Genomic DNA, 7,091 nt, shown 5'->3' on the forward strand with positions numbered 1-7,091 from the left:
TTCTGAGTAAAAAGTGATCGTTAGAGGATGTTGTAAGTTTTTACAAGAGGCCCTGAATTAGAACGTGAACAGAGCCACCGAAGAGAAGATATAACCCTGCAGAGCTTACACATCTCATGAAACCCATTAAATGCATTTATTAACCTTGCCATACAACTGACATAGTACTCTCTGGTTCTTTCGGTAAAGTCATGTAGATAGAAAAATAACAAAAGAAACACGACGTTTCGGTCGCAACACAAGCGTCCGTCATCAGGTGAGAAAAATATCTGCTGTTGTGGCTTTATATAGGCACGGGAGTGGGGGGAAGGGGGGGGTGTAGAGTCGTGGCTGCAGAAGTTCACGGGGGGAGAGGGGAGAGGGTTTGTGGCGTGCAGGGGACGAGTGGGGCTGGAGAAATAAGCATGTCAATGAGCTTGAATTAGTAACCGAAAACCAAGACGACACGGGTGGGTGAGTGAAAATCACAGCAGTTAAAACTTGACGTGGTTTATCACGTCCTTCCAGTCCGGATGTCTATAAGCTGAGTTGTGTCTGCTGCAGCAGTTACATTGGATTCCTGCAGTCACGAAAGCTTCAAATCAAAACTGACGTAGTATTTCCAAAAGCAGTTTTTTTAAATAGCTGTAGGAATGTTCGGAATTGGTTTGAACAATTTTATAACGCGGATATAATAACTCAACGATTACATTACCATCGCTGCCAATTCAACATCCCATAATTGCCTTCAATTAGTCAGTTTCATTTATTTGGTATAGCCCTGTGAGCCATTCGGCTATTGAATCGGGTGCAACCGCAACAAACAAAAAACAAAAACATTGAGGATTTGGGAAGGGGGAGCGGATGTTTAAAAGCAAGGTTAAGATGAAGCAATTACAATGACACACTGGCTATGACTGAAACTGGCTTCCTGAGCCGTGCGCCTTAACACTAAACCTGAGAAATTCACTAATGCAGATGTGTGTCAATTTAGCTTCGTGAGGGTTCAGCATAAGATCCGTGTGCACGCCTGTGCAATCTGCTGCGCAACCAAATCGCTCTCAAAATCGCGCAACTTCCATCACCTGCAACTGCTTTGTCCACATCTGGGCGAATAGTTGCGCGACGAGGAAATGCGTTCAGGATTGTTCCAACCAACCGCAAGATTGTAAATGTGCGTGCCCCACAAATCACAGCATATCGACACCTGCATGAAAGTAGAGTGTCTGGCTGTGAGCAGTTGCAAATGCTCGCAACCGGTTAGATCCGTCCACGTGCGATTCATTTGCATGCAATCAAGTTGCACAACGGATTGCTCGGTTGTGGAGCTGGTCGAACACGGTTCTGTAAGAAAACTGATTACATTTCCCCACAATGGTTTAGTGTCAAACGTCCATGTATGAACGATCCAGGCAATATGTACTTACTGCAAACTGGATTATTTTTTATTTAGGCATAAGGCTGCAATAATTGAGATATGTTAGGTCAAGGACGTGTTAAGGGGCCGTCCATAAATGACGTCACGCACCTAGGGGGGGGAGGTCAGACATTTGTGACGATGTGTGACGAGAGGGGGGTGGTTTGAGAAATGTGACGTCACATCAAAATGCGCAACTTTAAATTAATATAGAATTGTTATATCACTAATTGTTATAACAACACTCCTACAACATCCGAGTGCAGCGCCACATTAAATACGCACTACAATGACAATAGTTTAAAGCGATTTAAAGCATGTTTTATTTTAAAAATGGAAATATAGTTTGGGGGGGGGCAGAGCTTTGTGACGTCATATTTGAGGGGGGTCTGACTTTTTGTGACGCCGTGTGACGAGGGGGGGGGGGTCAAAAATCGTCCAAAGTCGATTGACGTCATTTATGGACGGCCCCTAAGAGTAGCAATACACCCATACAGTTAAACAACTGAAGCTACCAATCTGAGGGAACACAACTTGCAAACACAGCAGAGCGCGTATCCCTTGGGCAGGAAGATATTGAAGTTGGCCCGGGATCACAAGCGAGGAAATAAACACGCGGACGAAATCAGATTCGAATGTGTTTGGACATCTGAACTGAAAGATGATTAAAGTCTTTTCTTTTAAATACATATGTTAAACGTGCAAGTGTTGTTATTTATTGCTTTTTAACGGTGACGGTAATAGCCGCTGTGGCGTTATCAGTTCCGTCTCGTGCAAGTGTCTGGAGGGCTCTGTGTGTGTGCTAATTGTTTACGTAATTATGCAAATGACATGCGCATTGGTATACAAGGTAAAGGTGTAGCCCTGCAATCGCCTGCTCACGCCACTGCTGACACTGCTAGCAGTGGCGTGCTCAGAACTTATCGAGAGAGGGGGCAATTGGCCTTCTCTTCCACCCTGGATAGGCGCATTGGAGGTAAGAGTACCCACACTTTACCCCACCACACTCGACCTGCCATCAATATACTTGAGTGTGAATATAGTTTAGCCAGATGGTGAATATACCTCATAGTGAATATACTTGAAAGTGAATATACAGTCCTTCAGAATGAGAATATGTATAGTGGAGGAATCCGATGAGCTATAAAATTATTTTTTCCACATATCCAGTAGGGGCAGGTAAGAAGGTTACGGAAACATGATATTACTCTTTGGTTCTTTCGGTAAAGTCACGTATAAATATAAAATAATAAATTAAATAATATTTTATACGTGACTTTACCGAAAGAACCAAAGAGCAATCCCCGCAGTCACAAAAGCTCCAAATTAAAACATGATATTCTTAGGTTTTTTCGGTAAAGTCACGTAGGTAAAAATAAATAATAAAAATAAAATAATGGAAATAAAATTTTAAATCACGACTTTCGGAGGCAACACAAGTCTCCGTCATCAGGTGGGACCGTCACAGATAAATTTACTGTATCAAGTGAGGCAAAATTCCACCTGATGACGGAGACTTGTGTTGCCTCCGAAACGTCGTGATTTATAATTTTATTTCTATTATTTATTTTTTACCTACATGACTTTACCGAAAAAACCTAAGAGTATGAATCCTTGCAGTCACGAAAGCTTCAAATCTAGAAGAAACATGATAGTCGTGCAAAGTACAATAAAGGTAAACAAATCACCCAGACACATTCAAATACAATTAAACCATCTCCATCCTTCCAGGCAAAGCCAACTGAGGTTCTTAATAGTTAATGCATTTTTCTTGGATCTTTCGGTAAAGTCACGTAGAAGGAAATAATACAATAATAAAAAAATATTAAATTCTCACGACGTTTCGGCCACGACACAAGCAGCCGTCCTCAGGTGAAGAACAGAGCTGTCGCAAAGACAGCGTCCTAATGAACGCCGCTAAGCTTGGCAGCGTATTTTAAGCTGGGTGGGAGGAGCAGAGCGCTTTGACAAAGGAGTTTACATATCAACAGAGGAATTTAGCATATTGACACTAAAGAACTGCTTCTACCCTACTACCATACAATAAACCGATGTGAAAAAAAACTAGGTATAAACTACAATATATTTTGATTTAAAGCTTTCGTGACTGCAGGGATTCATATTCTTGGTTCTTTCGAATTTTCTTGCTGTGGATTTCACATCTGATGATGATTGCTTGTGTTGCAGTCGAAACGTCGTGAAAATTTAATTGTTTTATATTTTATTATTTTATTATTTCCCTTCTATGTGACTTTACCGAAACAACCAAGAATATAATCAATATACTCTCCAATATATACTCAATATGCTCTCTTATTGGAGAGTATATTGATTATATTGATGTAGTTTATATTTTAGTTTTTTATCGGTTCACTATATGGTAGTCATTATATAGTGTAGTGTATACCCAGTTACTTAATGTTAATAGCTCAGCTTATTGGAGAGTATATTGAGTACATTGATTATGTTGATGTAGTTTATACCTAGTTTTTTCACATCGGTTTATTGTATGGTAGTAGGGTAGAAGCAGTTCTTTAGCGTCAATATGCCAAATTCCTCTGTTGATATGTAAACTCCTTTGTCAAAGCGCTCTGCTCCTCCCACCCAGCTTAAAATACGCTGCCAAGCTTAGCGGTGTTCATTAGGACGCTGTCTTTGCGACAGCTCTGTTCTTCACCTGAGGACGGCTGCTTGTGTCGTGGCCGAAACGTCGTGAGAATTTGAGTTTTATTTTTATTTCCCTTCTACGTGACTTTACCGAAAGATCCAAGAATATGAATCCCTGCAGTCACGAAAGCTTTAAATCAAAAGTTAATGCATTGTAATTGGTTTTTACCCTTTAGTCTCACATGGTGTTGGACCAGATGACGGCTCTAAGAAAAGCTGTCTCGGGTGTGGACCAATCAATTTCAAGGACAGTGCATACATTATCAGAGTTGTGTTTTTTTGTTTGCATTCCGACCGCAGGTATTGTGGTCAATGTATACATGACTCCTTGTAAAAAAATATGTCAGTTTTGTTGCCAGATAAAAGTGTAAAAACCAATTATCATATTTTGCTAGTGGGAAAGGAGGTTCCAATGGTGTTAATGCATTGTACTCGATAGCGAACGTACGTGAAAGTGAAAAAGACTTTGCATGAATGCAGAGTACTTGACAATATTGGTCACATTCAAAGTACCGTACTTGATCGTGAACAGACGAGTACTTAATAGTGAATACACTCGTCAAGACCGACACTGGAGGAGGAGGATGTATCCACAACTCTGTTGCCTGATGAAGCTGCTGCTGGTAGCAGTGGCGGCTCCTGCAAAATCTCTCAGGGTGGGCAAATGTCTGGATGATTGATAAGGGTAAAGTCCACCCATGCAATGGATAAATTAACAGCTTAAGCATGTAAAGGCAACTTCACTTCTTTAATATTAATGAAAAATAAAGTGACTCTTACAATACATCTTGTTTGTTTCTATACTCACTATTAAAACAAACCACTCAAGTTTCTTTTATTAAAGATTCCACTAGGTGGCGACAAATTATATTGTTGGATGAAACGTGCTTACGTATGATGACGTAAACACATATGATGACGTAAGCACGTTAGGGCGAGCCCTCCCGGAAGCCATAGAGAATGCATTGCAGCGCCCCCGTTCGAAAAAAAACATCTTTGAATGTAAGTCTATGGGACCACTCGGGGCGATTCTCAGCTGGAGGGAAATCGCCCAAAAAGAGGCGGTACTCCACAGAACGTAGCATGACGCTGATTGGACTATATCCAGAGGCACAGTGACGGCTAGCGTGACTCTGTGGTTTAATGACATTGGTGGTGCGTCGCCCAATCGCCCTAATGAAGAAACCGCCCCTGGCTGGTAGTTGTTGTAAGTTGCGGGCTACTTTAACTTGCATCCCACTGGGATTTTTGCACACAGCGTTGCTGTACGGTGCCTTTTCTGCAATATTTTGCTGTCTTCTTGGATTTTCTGTTTGCACAGTCACATAGTCACTTTAAGATGTTTTCTTGTTCATGTTTGTTGCGGTTGCACCCAATTCAAGAGCCGAATGGCTCACAGGGCTATACCAAAACACATTCCTGCGGAGGGAGCTGGTAGGAACGTTGGGTTGCTCGGTCAATAGCCAGGGTCAACGGCGGCGTGGTGTATTCCGCAAATATTCCAGACTGTGAGGGCGGGCACAAGCCGGCGTGAGTAGGTGACCAGCCCCTCCCCACCCAGCCCCATCCCTCCCACCAGCCCCACCCTCCCCTCCCCACCCAGCCCCACCCTCCCCACCCAGCTCCTCCCTACCCAGCCCCTCCCTGCACGACGGACACAATAATCCTCTGTGGGCTACGTGTAACCAGGAGGTTCCTACCAGTATAAATGAAACTGAAACTACTCGAATTGCAAATGTTGTAGTTCTGGGATTTCATCTCCAACGTGACGAACCCTTCGCTCATTGTCCTAGGCGGCGGCGGTGTTGAACGACGCCTTCATACATCACGCGGCCAGAGCCACACAACAAGAACCTCTCTCCCCTCTCTCTCGTGGCGCGGACGCACACGGCGCAGTCGACTCAGTGCCACGGTGCCGCTACTACGCACTCTGGGTCTTTCGGTAAAGTCACGTAGGTATAAAATAAATTAAAATTGTATTTTATTTAAAAATAAAATAAATACTTTTATTTTATACATTACATTTTTCTTTTCTTTTGAATAAAATAAATTAAAATTGTATTTTATTTTTTACCCACGTGACTTTACCGAAAGAACCAAGGAGTATGGATCTCTGCAGTCACGAAAACTTCAGATCTCGACTGCACCGCTACAGTCGTTGCAAGACCCCACAGCGGTGACATCGTTCGCTCGGCGACGTCACCGCGTCGTCTACGCAGTGACGTCACAGCACACAAACTACGTCACCGCGTAATAAAAAATGACGTCTCCGCGCAAAATACAACGTCACCGCGTACAAATGACGTCACCGCGGTGGGCGGGGCCCCGAGAGGTGGGGGGGGAGGTGAAAGGGGGGGGGTCGACCCGGGCCATTCACGCGGCGGCCACACGAGGCGGCGGCAGCAGCAGCGTTCGGCGGTGAGGAGAGGGGGGCCACCACCATCATCATCATAAAGCCCGAGGGAGGAGCTCCAAGCGAGGCGAAACCGCCGCCCCCCCGACCCGCCACCTTCTCCTCCTCATCCTTTCCCCCTTGCGGACATCGCGCGCCGGGGGTTAAAATAAAAAGTATCGAAGGCGACGACGACGACCACCACCAAGTGTGTGGGGCAACTCGGCACCCTGATCGCGAGCGCCTTTGTCTCACCCGCACGACGGAGGCTCATTGTTGCGTTTCTTCTGCTCGTCACCACCACTACCAGTGTGGTACCCTCGCTCGGGTCTTTTTGTGTGTGTGTGGACGAGTGTATCGCTGATCACATCGCGCCCAGAGAGAGACAGCGAAGAGAGAGAGAGACCTCTGGCGACGTTACAGAGACCGATCTCTCTCTACGTTTCGGCTGCTGCTGGTTGTGGTGGTGGTTGTTGTGGTGGTTGTGGTTGTTGTTGCTGCGCAGTAGCGATGCAGGCCTCGCTACCGTCGGCCGCGCCGCCTTCTCGCCGCTGAAGCCGCCCTCCTTGGCGCCTCGCCGCGTGCGTGGCCCCCCCCCCCCCGCGGGTCGCTGGTCGTGGGGGGCACAGGCCCCCC

Source organism: Lampetra planeri, chromosome 4, assembly GCF_965212315.1.
Source record: "Lampetra planeri chromosome 4, kcLamPlan1.2.h2, whole genome shotgun sequence".
NCBI lineage: Eukaryota > Metazoa > Chordata > Hyperoartia > Petromyzontiformes > Petromyzontidae > Lampetra > Lampetra planeri.